The sequence below is a fragment of the Ochotona princeps genome, chromosome 1, assembly GCF_030435755.1.
Source record: "Ochotona princeps isolate mOchPri1 chromosome 1, mOchPri1.hap1, whole genome shotgun sequence".
Lineage (NCBI taxonomy): Eukaryota > Metazoa > Chordata > Mammalia > Lagomorpha > Ochotonidae > Ochotona > Ochotona princeps.
The window spans coordinates 92,457,305-92,481,126 of NC_080832.1; positions in this window are offsets into that span (position 1 = coordinate 92,457,305).

The window sequence follows — 23,822 nt, forward strand, 5'->3', positions numbered from 1 at the left end:
TACAGCTGATTCCTGAAGCCACTGGTGATAGCTTGAGTAATTGGGTTCTTGCCACCACCCACACAGGAGAGCTAAATTGCATATTCTCAGCTCCTGACGTCATTCCCTTCATTTCCATCCAGTCTGGGTTGCTGTGGGCATTTGAAGGGTGAGCAAGTAAATTAGAATGTTCTCTCTCTTTCTAGTTCTTTATTCATATCAAATAATCAGTATTTTTTTAAAGATTTATTTATTTTTATTACAAAGTCAGATGTACAGAGAGGAGGAGAGATAGACCGGAAGATCTTCTATCTGATGATTCACTCCCCAACTGAGCGCAATGGCCAGTGCTGTGCCGATCTGAAGCCAGGAGCCAGGAACCTCCTCCAGGTCTCCCACACAGGTGCAGGCTCCCAAAGCATTGTGCCGTCCTCAGCTGCTTTCCCAGGCCACAAGCAGGGAGCTGGATGGGAAGTAGAGCTGCTGGGATTAGAACCGGCGCCCATATGGGATCCTGGCACGTTCAAGGCGAGGACTTTAGCTGCTAGGCCACACCGCTGGGCCGAATAATCAATATTTTAACTTTCATAATAGAGATAGCCTTATTCCATGTGTTTTGGAGGAGGTTTCAATGTTTCTATCATTCCAAAACTTTATGATGGTTTTAAAGCGAAATGATTCAAAACAGGATGTATATGAGTGGTAAGAATCTTGACTTTATATGCCATAATTCCTCCTATTCCTTAATTAATTAAAAATGAATAGCCATCTTAGAGAACACCAGACACTTTTCTGTCATTGTCAAATTCACCTAACTTTGCACTCAAAATAAAATATTGCATGGGCCAGGTACTTGGCATGGAGGATAGGAGGATAAGAAATTGCTTGGGATGGCTCTATGCTTGATTTCGAGAGACAGTTCTGTTTCTGATTCCAGCTTCCTACTGATGAACCCAGGAGGAAGCAGGTGATGCCCCAGTGTTTTTTTTTTTTTTTTTGCTCTACCCACAGACCTCCACTGAGTCAGCAGCTCCCGGCTATGCACATGACCCAGTCCAACATGTTTTGAGCATTTGAGGAGTGATCTAGTGAATGGCACATTTCTTTCCCTCTGTCCCTCTTTATGGGGAAAAAATGGTTAAATTGAAAATTTATATTCATTTTTTTAAAATTTCAGCCTTTGAATTGTACTAAATATTTCATGAAAACCACAAGCCACAATAAATGATAAGGAATGAACATTCTACTGCACAATCTCAGACCAAAGTCTATGACACTGTCAATCTATGTCCAGGCATTACTGAACAAACATGCATTAACGGGGTCCCTCGTCCAGCGAGTGAAGCTCCGACACAGGTGCTTGCTCTTATGAGGATTTATTGAAGGACAAACTAATTACATAACATAACAAAACAAGAAATCCAAGTATAATACAGAAGGGCAGTAACTACAGCATATTTACAGGCTTCCTCTTCTACTACTACTGCAACTACTCTACCACTACTCCTCTTTGTTCTTCTTCCCTTTGTTCTCTCTCAAACTTAGGTTAAAACCCTATCAACAGCCAATTGCAACAGGGCTGCTTGGCCACGCAAACACACCAATCACAGCCTTGATCACGCACACACACACCAATCACAACGCTAATCACGCGCACACCATGCAGACTGCATGAGACCTTGAACCAATCCTCTACAACTTCCTAAAACTTGTTTACTGCCTTTGTGCCGTGAGAAGACAATAACAAGCGCCATCTTGGGGCATAGTCCCACTCTCCACAATGCATGTCAACAGAACCAGCAATACCAATATTGACTAGCCCCATGCTACCACTGAGAAAATCACCCTTTTGATGAAAACCTACAAAGACACAGGAACTGTAAGAACTCGTCATAATTCGTGAATTTCTTTATACACCTAGAAACCCAATGTATTTCCCTTGAATGACTTTTATCATCCCATGTCACTTTAATTTGCTTTTAAAACCAGAAAAGTAATCTTCAGATTGTAAAAGAAGAAACTCAAACACATGTATTTCTGCACACAACGAATTTTTACAGGTCTCATTGGAATTAATTACTGGAAAGTTATATAAAGTAATTACTATTATGCAATTCAGCACCATCTGCAGAGGCATTATTTCCATTCAAAGTTAGTATCATTTTCTATTAAACTGAAATTGTAAGGAATTTTGAGAAAGGTTAACTTTTTTGTATGTTTGTTTATACCACCAAAGAAACTGCATCTTGTAGAAATTCTTTCCAAAGGTCTTCACTGAATTACTTTCAAGATAGATGTAAAAAATGTAAAACAACAAAGTCTAAATGTTGACCTTTATTTCAGAGATTATTCAATCTAACTGAAATTTCTAGGCCATAATGATACACTCCTGCTGCAAAAATAATATAGTTTTCAAAACTCCACAGCCTGACAGAGTTTTTATATAGCTTGCAAATTGGTATTATTCCCATGTACATTTAGCAATCTCCACCTACAGCTCCCTCAATGCTGGTTTGCAGAGAACAAATGCCCTCCCCTAGCACATAGAGTGAACACTTTAGAGTTCACTCCCAAAAATCTGATTAAAAAAAAAACTAATCAAAATGTGTAGAGTATGTTTCCCTTTATAATAGGCTCTTTGCCTAGTATTCATTAGTTTTTTGTCTAATCCTTTGGTGGACCTGTCCTAATTTACTTTAGGCATATGGATAAATATTTTAGCTTTTCAAGATGAGTTTTTAACATGCAGATAATTCTTTTTAGGAAAGAGCTTACAATTCAAAATCTATTAGTATGAACTATTAGATCCTCCAATCTAAACTCCACAACTACTAAAAAGCAGTTGCATTGCTCTTGAGGAAAACCTTTTGGAAAGATTAGGAGTCATCAATAATAAACTGAAAAATCTCTTTAAGACATCATAAAAAACATTTGTGCTTCATGCACAGTCTAAAGATGCTGCACAGCAGAAAACTGGGCCCAGCACCGTGGCCTAGTAGCTAAGGTCCTCGCCTTGAATGCCCCGGGATCCCATATGGGTGCTGGTTCTAATCCCGGCAGCTCCACTTCCCATCCAGCTCCCTGCTTGTGGCCTGGGAAAGCAGCTGAGGACGGCACAATGCTTTGGGAGCCTGCACCTGTGTGGGAGACCTGGAGGAGGTTCCTGGCTCCTGGCGCAGCGCCCGCAGGTTGTGCTCAGTTGGGGAGTGAATCATCGGATGGAAGATCTTCCTGTCTATCTCTCCTCCTCTGTGTATATCTGACTTTGTAATAAAAATAAATCTTTTTTTAAAAATAAAATAAAGATGCTGCACAGCAGAAAATCTGTAGGACAAAATACAGGATCCAATTATATATACTCCTTCAATGTTCTGTGTGATAAGCACAAAGAGTGGGATAAACATTCTAGGCCTCAAGCACACTGTATCTCGTATGTGCACCAGTTCATGTCCCAGTTATTCCACTTTTTTATTCAGCTGCCTGCTATTGCCTGGGAAGGCAGCAGAGGATGGTCTAAGTCCTTAGGACCTTGCTCCCACATCGGAGGCCAGAAAGAAGCTCCTGTGTCCAGGCTTTGGATCAGCTCAGTTCTGGTGGTTGCAACCAACTGGGGTGTAAACCGACAGATGGGAGATCTCTCTGTCTCTCTTTCTCTCTCAGTAAAATCTGTTTTTCAAATAAAACAAATTTGTCAAAAAAAAATAAACAGTTTCTTCTCTTACTATTATTAACTATATTAGCAGTTAAACAGACTTCATTTTTTACAGGAACAAAATATATATCCTGGGAATTAATCTTTTTGGAGGGAGGGAATTCATCTTTAAAAGTCTTTTTCTCACTTTGTTTTTTCTCTTGTATGTCTATTTCTTATCTGTTATGACACAACTGCCTTTATTTGCTATGAAATAACTCATCAGAAAAGCAACACTGTATGACTATTACCTCCTTTTAATGTTCGCTTAAAACTTATTATAGAAAATTATGTAAGTCATTTTTTCATGGCAGGGAGAAAAACCTGTGAAAAAATTAGATCATGGATGCTGGAAATAAAATTTTTGCTACAAAAACTATTCATAACGTCTATTTATATGGCTACTGCCTCCACAAACTTATTCCAATCATTTTAATTAAATAAATCTCACTCCAAGAAGAATAAAGGCATGAGCAGGACAAATTCTGGGTCTCTGTCTATAATTTAGTCCCATAGGCAAAGTAAGGCACTCCAACTCTAATGGCATTCATAGTAAAGGAAAAACATGTTGTTCCAGACATTTATTTAACTGACGTTTATTGGCTGGAAAACTTCACCTAGGAACCTTCAGAGTGAAAACATAAGTCATCCATTTTTTTCTTACACAGGTAATTTGATTGTTATCTCATACTTTCCCACTTCAACACTGAAATGAAGTCTTTGTACTATCTGGACTAAGTGATAAGAATGAAAGAAACAAAGTCTGAGGCTCAGGAGGGCAATTCACAGTGAGAGTTAGATAAAATCATTCAAGACCAAGTGCTGTTATCCAAGCAACGTGGCACAACTTAACACTGATTTCGGCATCAAAAGACTAAGAAGTTCATGAAATACTTTAAAGAAGAATTTATAAACGTTGCTGAAAAACACTTTATATTTGTAAAAGCAATGATATAGTTACCCGATTTTTCACTACAGTGAATCGGTTGTAGTCACTGGTCACAAATTTTCTTTAGTATGTTTTGACCCATAGCCTTTTTCAATACCTCAAAATAAATCAACAGACCACATTCTATAGTAAAAATGCTCATATACGCATTGCTTCAATTATTGCTGAACTAGGAAAGCAGCTTAAAATGTAATTTTCAAAGTACACACATGCATCTGCAAAGATTATGTATGTCTCTCCCCGTGCCTGAAATATAATACTGGAGCTAAAATTTTTAAGGAATATAGTAAATGTATGCCTTTTTCTAGCCCCCAGAAAACTACAAAGAAGGAGGAGGAGGAGGAGGAGAAAGTAAAGAACTAAAGCCAAAGTAAAGCTGAAGGATGAGCAAACAGGAAAAGAGTATGAAACAATCTGTAGAAATACTGGGAGACAGACAACTCAGAACTTTAGGAGAAAGAAGACATGTAGAAATCCACATGTGTGAGGTACAAGGAGTCCCAGGACCAGCTCAGAAACTCCAAAAGGCAAACTGATGGCCATGTCAGAAATCACAGTGCAGAGGGGCAGTGATCTCATGAGCTTTCTCGGCCTTTTCCTGACTCCATTAGGTCCTCACTGCTTTTGCAACAGAAAGGCGCCCAGAGGGTCTCTTCTTTGGATGAACTACAGAAGGAGACGGATAGAGAGGTGTCAAGCACAGTGGAGAAGGCTGGGAGACTCTGGCCTGGAAATGTGGAATCTGACAACAAAACTCCACACTAAATGCTGGGACTCGTCCCTACCATCCTTAGTCGATGCGTACAAGACAATGTGACACCAAAACAGCAGGATGGTGAAGCACTTTCAGAAGGAATTGAGAAAAAAAAAATCCCAAAGAGATACATAAAGATTCTGGAATTAAGAATTTTCTATAGAACATAATCTAGCAACTTTTGCCAATATTCCCTTGAAGCGTCTGGTACAGAGCCCTCCCCAGGTACACAGCCTCCAACCAGCTTCACAGTGCCCCATGTGCAAACATGGAAAGACACCAACAGCTAAGTCCCAAAATGCAGGAGGCACAGCGGAATTAACAGGAAAAAAATGCGTAAATATGAGGTAAAACAAGTAAGACAATGAGTAGCAGCAATATTAAAAAATGAGAACTAACTTCCCAGAACATAAAATTCTTCATTTACCTGGTAAAAATGAGAGGCTATTCCAAAGGAAATCTTCTAAAACATGTTTGAAATTAGTTTAAAGTTCAATATAAGAATTAGAACACAATGGCTTAGAAGAATTTGAGAAAAATCTCACAATAAAAAGCAAAAATAAAAAAAATAAAAAGAAACCATAAAATAAAAGGTCAAAAATTATTAAAGATTCAAACTTTGCCTAAGAAGAGTTCCTGAAGTAGACTTCGTGAAGGTGGGATGGGTGGGAGAAATGATTAAAAATGCATTCAAGATTACTATCCTGGGCTGAAACGCATCTCTCTGAACCGAACTGGTCTATTGATGGCACGCATGAATATAAAAAGATTAACATTAAGCACAAAGACAAAATAAAAATATTATTATAGCATGATTTACATAATTTTAAAGATGCTTGCATATTTTCACCAAATGAAAAGCAGAGTCACACATATACTCACAAATCTTCTATACGGTGGTTCATTTTTGCAAAATTTTTTATAACAGCAAGGGCTTGGACAGGTTGAAGATAAGGGCCATGAATTCCACGGAGATCTCCTCCATGGGTAGCAGGAAAGGACCTACTTTGGCCATCATATTCTAAATCCAAGGATACATGATCAAGAAGCTGCATCAGAAGCAAACTACCTTGGACTCAAATCAATTCTGAAATGGGAAACATATATCCCAAGAGCTGAAACAACTCCACTGCATCACAAGGCCATACCCAACAGAAAACTAGCTTTAGACATGAGTTTTCCTGGCAGTGGGAGCTAGTGTAGAACATCCACTATAAACTGTAGAGTTCTAAGGCCCACTGTGGTAGCTAGTGGCTAAAGTCCTCACCTTGCATGTCCTCGGATCCCACATGGGTGCTGGTTTGTATCCCAGCTGCTCCATTCCCTTCCAGCTTCTTGCTTGTGGCCTGGAAAAGCAGTGGAAGGCCTAAAGTCTTGGGACTCTGCATTTGCATGGGAGACTTGCAAGAAGCTCCTGGCTTTGGATCACCATGCCAGCCAATTGGGGAGTGAACCAGCAGATGAAAGGTCTTCTTTCTCTCTGTCTATCCTTCTCTCTGTAAATCTGACTTTCCAATAAGAATAAATAACTCTTAGGGGAAAAAAAAAACACTATAGAGATTGAACTCAAGAAAGAAATCATGGGATCTAGAAAATGAAGTTTTCATTCAAAAGGAAAAGTGAACAGAATTCTCAAAACACAAAAGAAAAGCAAATTTGTAAAACAAATTTGGATTGCTCCCTAGAGACTAGCAAAAGAATAAGGAGGAATTCAGGAGACTGCTCCCTTGAAAAACTAGCAAATCTGATTGGCAGATTATTCTATGATTTCAATCTATGTTAAACTGATGCTGGAAAGTGTGAAAAACAATACTGAGTATACACCAAAAAAAATCTGTGACTGAAAAACACAAAACAAATAGCTAAGAAAAATATCCAAGAGAAAACATTTAACATGAAAATTCTACTTGGCTCAGAAGGTAGTGAAATTTATATAGTCCCATGAAGATTACAAAAAAAAAATCAATTAAACTAATATTGAGATATTAGGAGGAGAAGCAAAAGTATTACAGTGCAAGGAAAGAAAACCTTCAAGTATCACCTTGGAATGCAACCAACACTATTAAAAAAATGGAGAGTTATATTACAATTAAAGCATATTATTTAGAAACATAAATAGTAATAATGTCCAAACCAAGACAGATCTAATCCACTCCTCCATATCTTAAAAATAAGGGCGTCAGAAAAAATGGTTTTGATTATACACATTTAAAAATATTGTTATTATTTTCTATCATAAGTTTTGTATGTACAGGAATTCCTCCCTTTCCTTTCCTTTAATTCTTCCCCATTTGACCCTCCCCTCACTTCCCCCATATTATTACAGTAGTGTAGTCTTTTAGTAACAATTACATTGTACATTTTAGTCTATTCAATTTTGAAAAGTTTGCAAATAATTTATTATTGAAAAATAAATAGTAGTTAGAAATAAGAATAATTCCAACAGTGTCTTTGGGTTTCAGAAACATATAACTCAATGTATAAGTGGGTAATACTAACAAAATTATAACAATTATTTCTAAAAAGTAAACCAATTTTTTCAAAAACATGCTATTTAGAAGGAGGAACTTTTGAGGTCAAACAGTTATAAAAATATAATAATTAGATTCAAACATGTTTTCTTGAGGATTGAACCAATACCTGTGATTCACACTGAGTGTAGTTAGTCCTATTCCATTCATACCTATAAACAACATCACAAGTGTGGCCAGCTACCTGAGGAACATACATCACTGATTACCAAATCGTAATGTATCTAACATTAGCTTTCTGAAGAAAACAGCCTATCCTTTAATATTTCTATACATTCTCTTCAAACAGATTGAATAGCACTTATACATATTTTTAGACTATCAATATTAAATTTAGTTTTCTTAAAATCACTACATCACCAATATTTTTAAGGTTATTTTATCAGTCAAATCAAACAAGAAAAACAAGGACAATTATTAGCATTTAAAACAGAAAATGTAGTTAGCAGGACTGGTATACAGATGATAAACTTGCTAAGAAGCCAGCCAACAACAGTGAAGTACCTCAGATATAAATAACTGCAAGAGTATATGTCATATCCAACTGCGAGAAACAAAGCAACTAGTGGTGCTACCACAACCCAGGGGTGAGGGTCATTGGTAGAACCTTGGGACCACAATGTCATTGGTCTTCAAAATTGGATCCAAATACAAAATTTGGATAGTAGAGACAGTGTCAGTTGAGACAGGGAACACACGAGGGTATTTCTTCCTTCTGCAAATCTTCAAGAACCCCAATTGTTCAAACACAGTTTTAACAGTGAAAGGAAAGATCTAGAAAATAATCATCTACAGGGATTCTCTCCTTAATCTAGAGAGAGTAATAAACGGGAAGAAATCAGTCTATAGGCAAAAATGATCAAGGATACCATCAGACACCAGATGTACATATCTATTGTAAAATGTTGGACTGGCATAGTATCTTCTTTCTATCGAACAAAGTGTTTTTTTCTGAAACTATCTCAATTTTCAAAGTAGTAATTAATTTTAAAATGATGTTAAATAATTCTATTTTCTATGTTAGGAATTAGAACTCTAGCATAAATCTTAGAGTTTTGTGTAGAAAGAAAAAACTATCATCTCTTATATTCCACGCAGAAAGAATTAAATTTTCCTATCTAACGGATCTGATATAAACATGCATAACCCATCAACATGCGTCTACTGTGACTGAGCCATTAATCTGTTTGCCCAACAGATTTTTGAAGACATTCTGTGGTTTAAAAAAAAACACATACACACACAGAGAAAGTATATTACTTATGAAGTAAGTGAAATAAAAATGCTGCTAAGAATATAGAAGTGGTAATATAAAATAATAACCATGAATTTATATCAGACCTCACATACAAGTTGACTGGAATTGTAGCTCACACTTTGATACAGTGGACAATTTTCTGAATTCTCGGGGCCTCCCTTTTCCCCATTACAAATAGAAATGTTTGCCTCATAAGATCATTGTAAGCACTGAGTTTGATCACTTCCATCTTTCATTTAAAAGAGGATAATGTAATCCTCCTTTAGTTGCATTTTTTAATAGGACTCACTTTTAAATAACAGAAAATGAATCCTAAATAAATGTCAACTAGTAACATTACTATTTCAATAATAAACAAGATATGCACTTTCCCCCAAAACTTTTAAAAGAGAAAACAGTCACAAAATTAAAATGTTACCCAGAAAATAGCAAGTATGTGAGAGCAGTTAAATGTGCTTGTGGAGATATAAATTTTTTAAAATATATTTTGATGCAAAAATGTGAAATCTATGCATAGTTGTGTCATAATACGCATTTCCATGAACTTACAGACACCACTCATATATAAACAGATCCCTACGTAATCCTATTTTAACATAATAACAATTGCAGAAAATTTATTTATAATTTAAAGGAAACTCTACACAGGGAGAATTTGAGCTGGTTTTAGAGATGGGTTTTGACTGTAACAACTGAGGAAGAAAGAGTAATATGAGCAAAGACCTAAGTGTGAAAGTACAAACATGATGGATGTGGTGATGTGCTGTATTGGAAGCAGAAAATCTGGTGTGTGGTGAGAAAGGATCAAATTTGGAAAAACAGACACATTTAGCTCACAGGAATCACCAAGAATCAAAGGCAATACATTTCAGGTTGTCAGAAAGAAAGCAAGAGCTGCTGTATACAGCTGGAGTAGCATACAAAATTAAGGATAAATTGAAAATTATGAGTTGGGGAGGAAAAAGGGCAAAAATTGATAAATGGGTAGCTTTTGCAAAGCTGGTGCCAGGGATAATAAGAAGTAGTCAAATTTAATTTTTTTTTTAAGAAAGATCTATTTGTACTGGAAAGGCAGATGCTTAGAGAGGAGACGCAGAGAAAGACCTTTCATCTACTAGTTCACCCTTAAATTGCAGAAACAGCTGGAGTTGAGTCAATACGAATCAGCAGCCAGGTGCCTCTTCTGGATCTTCCACGAGGGTGCAGGGTGCCAAGGCTTTGGGCTGTCCTCAACTGCTTTCCCAGGCCACAAGCTGGGAGCTGGATGGGAAGTAGAGCAGCTGGGACATACGTCGGTATCCCTGTGGGATCCCAGTGCTTGAAAACAGAGGATCAGCCTGTCGAGCCACAGCTATCATCTACTATAAAGTCTCTTTTTAAAATTTCTTTGTTTAGGGGTTAGCATGTTGGCTCCATTGGCTAATCATCAGTCTGCAATGCTGACATCCCATGTGGGAAGTGGTTTGTGTCCTGGCTGCTCCACTTCCCATCGTGCTACCTGCGGGTGGCATGGGAAGGCTGCAGACGATGTGCCAAGTCCTTGGAACCCTGCAGCCACAATGCGGACTCAGAAGAACTTCCTGGATACTGGCTTCAGTTCGGCTCGCTCCAGCCACCGTAGCCATTTGGGGAGTGAAAAAGTGGATAGAAATTCTTTATCTTTTATCTCCATTTCTTTATTTGTAAGTTGGGCTTTCCAATAAAAAGATAGTTTAGTTGAAAGGCAGACTTTTACAGAAAAGGGAGAAAGAGAGAAAGATCTTCCAGTAGCTGATTTACTCCCCAAATAGCCACAATGTCTGGAGCTGGACTGATCTGAAACCAAGGAGCCAAATTCTTCCGGGTTTCCAAGTATCTACAGGAACCCAAGCACTTTCTCAGGCTCATTAGCAGGGAGATGAATCATAAGGGGTAGCAGGGACAGAAACCAATGCTCACATGGATTCTTAGCGTTGCTACTGGTGGCTTTTACCTCGTCTGCCACAAAACCAGTCCTGAATTCATAAATTCTATACACCTACCTGAATTCTTCATCTTTGAGATAAAGAAAACTCTAGCACTCCTAAACTGGTGCTGTGAGTTATATGCATTTCAACTGGTTTCATATATATTGATATTCATAATGATACCTTAACTCCTTAGTGTAAATAACTTTGCAATTTTGCTTCAATATTTACTGCTTCATTTTACAGAGCACAAGTCTACTTATAATTCAATCACATTGTAGAATAGGGCTATACAAAGTTTTCTTCAGTTTGTTGCAATAAAATAAATTGACCTCTGGATGTATAATTTATCCCTGATGCAATTCATAGAATTTTCACAAGTAACTACTGCATATCTAACATTTAAAAAATTTAATGTGCAAAATGTATTACAGAGTGGAAGCAAAAAGTTCAAAAACAATAAAAGTATATTTTTTATAAAATACAATAAAAGTGGGGTTGGCATGGTGGCATAATAGCCTAATCCTCTACTGCAGTTCTGGCATGTCATGTGGACATGCATTCAGTTTCCAGATACTCCACTTCTAATCCAGTTCTCTGTTGATGGCATGGGAAGGCAGTGTAGCACGGCCCAAGGCCTTGAACTTATTGCACCCATATGGGAGAGGCAGAAGATGCTCTTGGCTTCTGGCTTCTGATCAGCCCAACTCTGGGTGTTGCAGCCATTTGAGGAATGAATCAGTGGACAGAAACTCTCTCTCTCTCACTCTCTTTTCCTCCCTCAAACTCTCTCTCTCTGTAATGCTGACTTTGAATAAAATAAATAAATCTTCTTAAAAAAAGACATAATAAAAATTTCCTTCCTCTTATCTTTGAAAGATCTTTGAATTATCTAGCTATATCATACATAACAGTAAGAGCCACGATACTAAAAAATAGGAAAACCAAGTTGACTTGTATTGTAAAGGAAACATAAGTCAAATTCATTGAAAATTAGTATATTAACATTTAGTCATCTAGTCAGTCTCTTAATTAGATTGTGATCTCCTGAAAATTAGGATCTACATCATATCCTTCATTTTTTTATTTGCTATCTTATCAACTTCTGACATAAAATGGGATTTCAACAGTGTTGGATTAATAAGTGAAATATTAATTTTACATTTTTCTTTGTTTTATTGACTTTAATAAAGATTTAGTTAACTTAGTTATATTTTATAAAGTAAAAAATGACTCAAACTCTTTTAGGAAGGAGATGGAATATGAAATATTACACCTATTACAAATAAATGTAGATTATCAAAATGTTTCATATATGACAAGAACTTAAAAATCTAGAAATGTCCCTTAAACACAAACGTTAATTTTTTTATCTTGACTATCATTGATAGGACTTTCTAGGACTTTCCAGAAAGAATAATTCAGTTTCCTCAAAAGAGAAAAATTTTTCTACTGAAGCTATTCTTATGGATTTTGATATTATCTATAGAACTGCATAGAAAACCAGTAGCTAAACAAAAGATTCATCCTTTATGACATTTCAGATGAATGTAATAAAGTTCTTAGTATCTTATTTCTCAAGAAGATTGTTCATTAAATCTTAGGAGATAACAGTTACAACAGCTCAATGTTAGAACGAAATATTAGCGCAACAAACAGTAAATACCCATGTGCAAAATCTAAAATATAATGGAAATACAATAAAGACAAAATATTGTGGTACATCAGAATAAGCTGCTACTTGAATTACTGGCATCCCATATCAGAGTGATATTTCTGACCCCACTCCCTACTACTGCAGCTGGAAAGGCAGCAAATAGCCCAAGTGCTTGGGCCCCAGTACTCAACCTGGGAAATCAGAACGGAGTTCCTGACTCCTGCTTTTGGCCTACCGTATATGCATAAATGTAAAGTGTAAATACCATAATAAAACACTTTTGAGATTTTATACAATTATTTATGCAATTTTATCCTATATCTGATTAAAGGTTAATTAATATTAACACTGAATTTTGTGAAAACAGGGATTAGACGAGTGACAGAAAAAAATGACAACTCAGACACATTAGAATTTTCATAAATGCAGAAGTTTTAAAAATAAAGGTAATGAGACAGTCTTCCTTCATGACAATTTGAGTCATTGTATAGGAACAAATTTAAGAAATCACTGTCATTAAGAACATAAGATGCTGACAGAATAAACAGAAGTAGAATAGACAACAAAGACACAGGTGTAACAGTTTATGAGAATTTAAAATATTCTATAGAAGGAATTTCAAAATAATTGCAAAGAGGTAGATCAACCAGTGAGTGATATTAGCCATTTATATGAGGAAATACATATCATCAAAATGTATTATTGATATATTAAGATATATATAAATTATATACAAATTATAATTCATTAAATACTAAGTGAATCAAAATAACACAGAGCTGGGGAACATTTATCTAAAAAAACATGCCTGAAACCCTACAGCTAGTACACAAGATGGAAGACAATTTGGCCATTAAAAATTGGGTAAAATCCTGGGCCTGGCACAGTGGCCTAGCAGCTAGAGTCCTCGCCTTGAGTGCACCGGGATCCCAGATGGATGCTGGTTCTAATACCAGTAGCCCTGCTTCCCATACAGCTCCCTGCTTGTGGCCTGGGAAAGCAGCTGAGAATGGCCCAAATCCTTGGGAAGCTGCACCCACTTGGAAGACCCGGAAAAGCTCCTAGCTTCTGTGTTCGGATCAGCTCACCTCCGGTCATTGAGGGCACTTGGGGAGTGAATCATTGGGCAGATCTTCCTCTCTGCCTCTCCTCCTTTCCATATATCTGACTTTGCAATAAAAATAAAATAGATATTTTTTAAAAGGGCAAAATGCTAACATTTGAAACAAAATGCGTGCTACTGGAGATCATTATGCTATTCAAATATGACAGATTCAAAAAGACAAACATCATGTTTTCTATTATTTGTGGAGGTTAATTATTTGTGATAGTTAATGTTAAAATTGTTAAATTCTGAAACTAATGGAACAAGTTTATAGTAAAAAGAGCTCAAGATACCTTTGAACTTTTGACAACACATGTCCACATACAGATTTGAATTATTAAATGGAACCAACATGGGAAGTATAACTTCAATAATCCCTTCCATACTGTTTTCTGTTTTCTGTTGGCTTGCTTTTTTGGCTGTATCCCATGTGTTCTGATGGTTTTTTATTTCAGTTTGGTTTATTCCAAATATTTTTTTTCTCTTGTCGAATTCATCATGGGCTCATGGATTATACAATGGCATCATTTTTTCCCAAGAGACTTCTGTGTCTTTTTTGTCACCCATGTGTTGGTACTCAGTGGTGCATTTTTTCATGGTGTTGTAATTTGTTGTTTTCGTTGTGGCTGCTGTTCTAATTCATACCAGTTGTTTCATGGCTTCCCACTTATGGAAATGTATAATGATGGACTACTGGGGTCTATCATATACAGACATGAGGGTATAATGGAACATGCATTCCTGCTTCCAGACGAAAGATGGATTTCCAATGAAACTGTTTGGCATGTGTAGACAATGGGATGCCGGACTGTCTGACACTGCCTGTACCAACAATGTCGGGGTACACTTAAATAAGAGACTGACAGAATTATGATTCCTTATGAAGGACTACACTATTGTAACAAAATGGGAAAAATCTGATGGGGGTGGGAGTTTGGGGGGTGGAATCCCAGCCTATGCGAAATTGTACCACATAATTCAAAATTCAAAATAAAAATATATTAATAAAAAACTCACGCCAAAAAAACAAACTGCCCTCAAGAGCTATCATCAAGATATAAACTGGGAGAAAATGTTTGAAATTTAAATCAACACCTAAATATTTTAAAAGCCCCTATTTATATGTAGGAAAAGAATAACAAAGCAATAGAAAAAGAGATGAGTCATGTTGAACAACAGGTAAGTAACTGAGGACGAATAGTAATAAACAGGAGAGCTTAAAAAAGTTATTCAGCTTTACACTTAAATAAAACAAAAATCAACATATGAATTTCAATGTACAAGAATAAAAGTCTCAAAATTTTTTGAACATTTACAGTGGAATATACTCTTCAAAAAGATAATTTAGTAATAACTATTAATATTTGTAAAGTATGACATTCAGTAAATGCATCTTTAAGAGACAGACTAGGAGGTAAAAGAGCCAGGTAAACAAACATAGGTGTACAAGGATATTCAACATGTACAAATCCCAACATTAAAAACTGGAAAATAATGGAAACAAAGTTATAAGGAAATAATTAATTGAATATATTGATACCATCTATGTATCATGAGCAATCAAATAAATTGATAATCCATTAACAATGACAAAATTGGCAGCACAAAAGAGCTCACATATATAAATCAATACTTTTTTTCAAATGAATGAATCAAATTCTAACAATTCAACTGTTGTCTTATGTGTATGTGTCTACGTGTAAGAATGAGAGTGATTAATGTACTATTAAAGTATTTGATTTATGAGGATACATTTTCCTTTTTGCTAACTGCCACATTCTGGAAACAAACAAATTATAAGTTTCTAGCAGTGTAAATTCATCTTCTTCGAAAATCGGTTATTTCAAACAAATCTATGCCTTCTGATTATGAGCATAACTGTCCCTTTTTCAAGAAAGCTTATTAACTTACTAGAAAATTGTCCTGTAATTTTAATAAAATTTCAGAAAAAATATAAAGGCTGATAAACCTACTGATTATTTTGCCAGGAACTTTAGAAACTAACCCATTAGAATTTTACATCAGCAAATGCCATCTAGTGGTATGTTCAGGACCATATTGCTACAGTTGGAAAAGGGGAAAAAAAAAAAACATAAAATTGCTTTTTCTGACCAGAAGACTTCAATATTAAAAACATGAAACACTCTTCTAATTTTAAAACTCGGAATATAAGTCCTTGTAGTGCTGCTGTTGTTACTACTATGGCCTCTAGCAATAATACATAGCAATATGATAAAATTACAAATAATGAACCAACACAAGCAGGGCTATATTTCGCTCCATATTTGTAAAACTTTAAGTGTTATGGAATATATTTGCTAAAACATCTTTTATATGTCTGCAATCAGCATCCTTAACAACAGTGTTCTATTGCAGGTTTTGAACTTCAATATGCGATAGAAGAACCCAGAAACTACCACAACACTTGTTATTAGTCATATCCAAGAGTTTTTGGCTCAGTAGGAAGTGGATGGCCCAATTTTTTTTCCTTACAAATTCCCAGGAGCTACATATGTCACTGCTCTGAAGAACATAATCTAAGAACCAATGCTTTACTTTGCTGCAGACTGGAAAGCAAAACTACAATTTTCATATTTCTTTCTATCAGCTAGGAATCTGGGTGTGAATGAAGTTCAATCAAATAAATGCTCTTTCATGTGACTTTAAAAATGAAAGAAAGCTAGCAACTACTGTCTTCCCTTTTTTATTGACTGTTTTCTGTGGCAGGTAGATTATAAAGAATGGGAAATTGGGTTAGTTGGTTAGTTTTATTCTGTTTGCTATAACACTTCTACATCCAGTTTCTGGCAAAGATGGCCACTGGACTATATCTTATCGAGGGAATGTTGATGGAGACCAAGAAGTTGTAATGGCAGGGGCAGCAGCGATAGCACAGGAGCCTAACTTTAAATCCAGTTCCCTGGAGAAGAGTTTCAGCAATGAGATTCTCACAGTTGTTTCCTGGATCATCTTACTACAGCAGGGGTGGTAGCTTTCCTGGTGGGTCATATTTTGAAGTCTACAATAACCCTGTTTCTTTTAGAAGAATCTGTCTTTATGCTTAAAAGACCTGAAAGAACATGCAACATCATTAAAAGAAAGTTCAAATGAATGAGTTTCACTTATGATTCATTTCTGTGTATCCATGAGCAAATTGTACATTTAGTTTCAACCAGATGTATCTTTGACTAAAAATAATCAGCATATTTCTCAACAAGGACATCAAGATATTTAAAATAACAGGAAATTTCTCTGAAAGCTAACTACAATTATGGAATATGGCAATTTCTCAAATGAAATGTTAAAATAAAAGCAAATTTAGTGGTCATATACTCTAACTGATCTTCCTGACACCTGTACCATAATATGGCAGAAAAGATAGTTGAAATTCATAAAACTTAAGTCTACATTCAAGTTCAGATAGTCAAATGTAACCACTAACAATTTAAATATGATAAATTGCATACAAACAATCAGGACAGTTTATGCCTGAAATAACCTAATGTATACATAATCTATTCAGGAATGAGTACCATTTCCTAAACTTTTTTTCTATGAGGCAAAGAGTATTGTATTGACTTCTAAAAATAAACTGTAAGGGTAATAGTAATTATACACATTTGGTAATTTATGGTATCTTTACATAGATGTCACAAACTGAAATGATTACTTCCACAAGCCTATGGACAGCAGTTACAGTTTAGGGGTACTAGAACACATGTACATTGTGATTGAGATCCCATAAATTCAACTCACACCAAAAAGTTGACAGAGCTTCTTGGATGAAAGGTATTCTATGAGATGGTCATAACAATGCAAAATTACTTTTCCACTCTTCCATGTATTTCTGAAGACTATAAATAGCTTTCCCAAAATTTCTGGAATCCGTCCAGAAAAAGGAAATCAGGAAATATAAAAACGTCTAAGTCCATTGAATCAGTATAGTTAGTCTCTAAGACACCCATGGGCTCAGAAATTATGTGCTCAGGAGAGAAAGCATACTTCTAGAAATCAGGGCTTTGTTCTCCAGGAAACAGTAAAGCTAGTAATCAAAATGAAATAAAGGCACTCAAAGAAGATTCCCATAGGTAAAAATATTTCCTAAGTGGATGTTTGATTGCTCTCAGCTTCTCCTTTTATGTTCATCTTTCCACCAAAAAAGCTCATTCTCTGTGACATTTCATAAGGTTGCTAATGATTTAGTGTTGGTAGATGCTAGAGTCTAGAGGGGAAATACACAGAAACACTGCAGTTGTTGTTTTATTTTTTTTTTTTTAATGTAAGACATAAAGTGATTTTGAAATTCATGTCCCAATACTTTTACTTGGAAAAAGCAAAACAATTTATCTGGTTATGTTAAATCTTTATGTTTACCTTAAGGTTTAAATATTATGAGTGTATGTTACTATACAAAAATTATGAAAAAGACATTTTATCTTGAATTTATCTTATTTCATATATTTCACTTATGTCTTCTTCATTGCTCTAATCATCTACAGTCATTATCAGGAATTTTGCTGTCTTTGAATCTTCTTCCACATTAATTCCCCACTATTGTGGATACAATTACTCAGTGTAGATAGCAGAAAGATTATGTAATAAACAATCCCTACTAAACAGAGAACTAACTACTCCCAAATGCTTCCATTTTAAAAGAAGTAACTCATTAACCATGTGAATTTTTAAATCTGATAGCAATCTGAGCAGGAGAGACTAAAATGCAAATTTCTTCCTAATCTGATAAGGGGGAGAGACAACTCAACCATAATTAGTGTAGTGACTTGTGTTTTTCAAGTTATTTATTTATTTGCTCTAAAGACATAAGCAAAATATATCAACCATAAATAACATCAAACATCTTGACCAATAGTTTTAGCAGCCTTTTCGATCCATGGGCAGCCATGTGACGCAAGGATTAACATTTCAACAGAGATCAGCTTTCAATTACCACATCCAACCATTTCTTACATTCCCTATCTTTTTTTTTTTTTTTTTGGCAGTCAATCTTTTATTTAGAAGTAGGGATGCATGTTGCATTGTGTCTTTTTTTTTTTTTTTTTAGATTCAATCTTTATTTGGATTCTCGTTGAATATATAGACAAATTTTAAATCAATGCATCTAATTACTTTTTTTTATTAATTATTTAGCATTATGTGACAGTTTCATAGGCTCTGGGAATCCCCCCATCCCTCCCCCTCCCCTCCCCCCGGTGGATTCCTCCACCTTGATGCAGCATTACAGTTCAAATTCAATCAAGATTCTTTCCTTGCAAACATATACCAAGCATAGAGTCCAGCTACTTATTGTCCAGATGGGTTGAACAGTTTCTTGGGGAGACCTTTTCTGGTCTGAAGTTAGAGCTGGTAGAATATCATCACAGTCAATTAAGAGTCCCAATATAACATCAACAGCAATTTGCAATGTTATGGAATTGACATGGTTTTGAGTAACCAGTATGTTAAAAAAAAAAAAAAAAAAAAGGAAAACAAGTCCTAACCACAACCTATGATTAGCTCATTAACATTTCAATTTTAGTTTATATACAGGACCGGCTGCTATATACCTTAAAATGGCTATAAGGTACCAGTCAGCTGTCTCATGTCTATTTCATTTTAGTATTTAGCCATTTGTTGTGTTGAAGTAAAATTTTGCTGATCTTGGCAGATTTTAGGATAATCTAGACTGGCTTGTAACTCTAACAAGATATTTGTCGACATTTTAGGTGCAGAACTTTTTTTTACATTCCCTATCTTAAGAAACACTAGGCCCAGTGCATTGACTCAGTGGCTGAATCTGTGCCTTGCTGGGATCCGATCTGGGTGCTAGTTAGTGTTCTGCTGCTCCATTTCCCATCCAGTTCCCTGCCTGTGGCTGGGGAAAGCAATAGGGGATGATCCAAAACCTTGGAACCATGCAACCAGGTGGGAAACCTTGAAGAAGCTCCTGGCTTCAGATCAGCTCACCTCCAGCCCTTGTGGCACTTGGGCAGTAAACCAGAGGATGGAAGATCTTTTTGTCTCTCCTTCTGTCTGTAAATCTGCCTTTCCAATAGAAATAAATAAATCTTAAAAAAAAATACTAAAATTTTAAGTCATCTTAAATATCTTTCTTAAATGGAAAAATCAAATGAAGCCCAACTTCTGTCTGTCCACATGAAGAGGTTATAAACAATAACACTCTATTTCTCTCACATTTCTGTTGAGTAGGTTGTACCACCTTAGAGAAATACAGTTCGGCAATCTGATATTATAAGCATATATTTATGACATGTCTTGAGGTTTTTAACTAGGTGGAAGCTTTTTTTGTACTACAAATAAAATTTACTTCTTTGGGAGATAGTATTGATGAATCCTTAGGTCTTAGGGAACATGGTAATACTATTAGGGATCTAAATCTAGCATCATGTATACAAGGAGTTAATCACATTATATATGTAATCCATATAGAGCTGAGTTACTGGTAACTTCAGCATTGGAATTTAACAGTGAGGAAAATCTATATCCCATGGTTTCTGAAACTTGCTAGCTCTAAATTCCTGACCTGCTAACCTAGATTACTCCATGACGTTTCTCTCCTAACGTATTTGGATCTTCTGAATCCTGAAAGGCACTCTTCATATTCATTCTCCAAGAACTGTGCCTCTGCTTAGATTCAGGTGTGACAATAGCAGAGTGGGACTGTGAGGCATGGAGCTATAAATGACAAATAATTGATTATGGGAAATCAGACACTATTGCTTATAACCTACCAGTCAGCCGTTCTCATTTGCCATCACACAATGCAGCACTCTGGCTTTCATGAAACCAATGGCATTCTTTCAATTTCCTCCTTTAAGAGATTCTTCTTTCATTATGCCCTTTGCAATCTATTGTCAGGAAATTTCATGTCTTATTTGATTATGAAGAAAAAATTATATCAGTTTCTCTCTATTCAGTCCTCAAGGCTATGGTATGCTTAACTCCCATCCTTCACAAGGATATGTTGCATCAATGCATTTTGCTAAACAAAAAAAAAAGGAAGCTTGAGAAAAATTATTTTGTTTCTCTAATTTGCCGAAGTAGACACACTTTTGTTTTCAAAAAGTCAATTATATGTTCTCATCAATATGTGTGCATAAGTCTTTGTATATTGAACTTAGGTTTAATGTGGGAAATGACTTCGCATGCAACAAATGTCTAATAAAACTTACAATATTACATACAGTTTTGACTGCCTCCCTGCAGTAGTCTATTCATTTTGTGTAAATAAAAAATTATAAGGATTTGTGTTCAAATAGTTATACCCAGAAATGTCTATTTCTAAAGTAGAAACTACAGATTGACAATAAAGGAAACTAAATAATCTTGAGCTATCAGTTTTGCTCAAATGTCATGATGAGTCACATGAGTTGTATTTGAGGCAACAAAGGAAGATTCTGATAGATTTCTATAGATGCATCATTGACTTTTCTTCTGTAATAAATAAATTTTCAAAAAGCTTAGTTATACATGAAATCCCAGAAAATAGATTATACCTCAGTGAATTTTATATTATAGAATTTTAGATCCAAAATTGCATGTGATAACCTCAAAATTTTATATTTTTTCACTCATTGATGATTACATATTCATGCAAAGAGCAAAAGAAAATTATTTTAATTAATGTGCATATTAAAGACAAAAAGAAACTTTGTTTCTGTGGCTGGTATTCTCTATAAGAATAATTGCCTCATTAACCTTGCAATATCACCTCCACTTCATTACAAAGGTCAAATAAATTGATTTATATTATTCTGAGTAACAGAAAATTTCACACAACATATTGCAAATGCTAATATTTTGTCAGTGTAAAAATTTTAAAAATAGACCTACAATAATAAAACATATATTGATTACTTTTTACATTATTTGTTCATGAACAGAATAATGACTCATACTAGCATAAACTATATAGATTATTGGAATCATAACATGATCAAAGCATGATTATTTTACAGTACTTTAAAAATACAGTGCCATAATTCTCAATTTTTAGTCTATTTTATGAAATTGTAATGTGCTTTTCCTTTATTTTGCAAACACAGTTATTGATAAAGGAGTTCCATAATCTCCAACAAATATTGGAGAATCTTCTCTCTCCCTTAAATTGTCAATCACTGCTTCATGTATTTTAATGATCTTACTGTATATTAAACAAAACTCAACACCCTTCAGTATTTTAAACACACACACACAAGCACACATGCACACCAAACTTAGAAATAAAGAAAACACTTTAAAGTAATTAAAATAAAAATAAACCAATCACCAGAATCAATTATGAAAGACTGAAATGTACCTAAGATCAAGAAAAAGCAACACAGTATTAGAAGTCCTAGCCAGAAATATTAGGCAAGAAATTCAAGCTATAAAGAAGCTATATCATCTCTGATAATAAATGACATATCCTTAGGCATAGAAACCATAAACGTTTAACAAGAAAACCTTTATAATTAATACACAGATTCACAAAGCAGTGTACAAAGAAATTTGTACAATTTGAACTTCAATACGAGTGACCAAAAAGAAAATTAAGAAGGCAATTGTTTATAAAAGCATTGCATTAGTCAAGATTTTCCAGAGAAACACAAGCAGGAGAAGGTAGGAAGCTAGGTAGGAAGGTAGGAAGGTAGGAAGGTAGGCAGGTAGGTAGGTAGGTAGACATAGGAGGGTAGATGAGAGGGGATTTGCCAGTACTATGGAAGTTGAGACAACCAACATGTCTCATAATATCACACCTGTAAAGAGAGCAAGGGAAGTCAGTAATATCACAAAATAAACTCAACTTTGAAATCAATTTTCAAGTGAAAATTGAAGTCCTCTTGTATTAGATGCTTTTTAAAAGCATATTAGCTGTGTGGAGAACCTTCTTTCATACTGTAACTATTCCTTCCTACTGCCAATCCCTTCAGGAGAACGTCAACATTCTGAGACCAGCGAAGTCCAACAGCATGAGTCCACTTCCATAGCTCTGCAGCTGTACTGAGTCATTTGATCAAAAACAGTGTTATAAGGAATACCATGATAGTGGATAAGACATTCTGTAAATTCACAAGTTATGCTTTGATAGAACCAATGTGCCCAGTAGACAAACTGGATTCTTATGACGTACTGTGAATAAAGAGAGACTGATAAATATCCACAGGATAAGCCTATCCACATGATTACTAAAAGTATTCGCCTGCTGAGATATTTAATGAACAATAATGTGAGATGCAAGCATCGTATCTTTTGATCCTCTAAAGGAGTACACTTTCATGTCTTTTTCTCAGTTCTTTGTCATGGATTTTTTGCTTTCTTTACTTCGAGGTTTCTAGTCATCCAAACAAAGCATGAATTGGACACAAAAGTACACATAAGCCCATTTATCCTATCATGAAAGTACACACAGATGCTGTGGTATCCAAAGTACAGCCCACTATGAATATTTCCTTTCACCACAGCCCTTCTTGGATACCTTAAAAAGGGGCTATATTTTGTTTTATGACTTTTTATTTAAGGGGATGTACACTAACTGTGTAATAGAGACTGGCATATCTGGATGCGAATATACAATACAGTACACATTTCTACTTCCAAATCGAAGATGGACTCCCAATGAATTGTTGAGCATATCCTGACAAGTGGATGTTGGACTCTGTCATTGTCCAAGCCTAAAGTGTCAGGATACACTTAAACAGCAGAATGGCAGACTTAGGATTGTTTTAAAAGGAGTTTACTACTGTAATAATATGGGAGAAATCAGTGAGCATGATGCGATTTGGGAAGGGGGGTAAGAGAAATCCCAGAGCCTATGGAAGGAACTGTATCATAAAATACATAAATATTTTGTTAAAAGGGGGGGGGTTATTTTGTTTTGTTGTCCATTTCAAAAGGTATCTGCATATCAAGCAAAACTTACAAACCAACTCCTTACCTGTTAAATGATCATAGT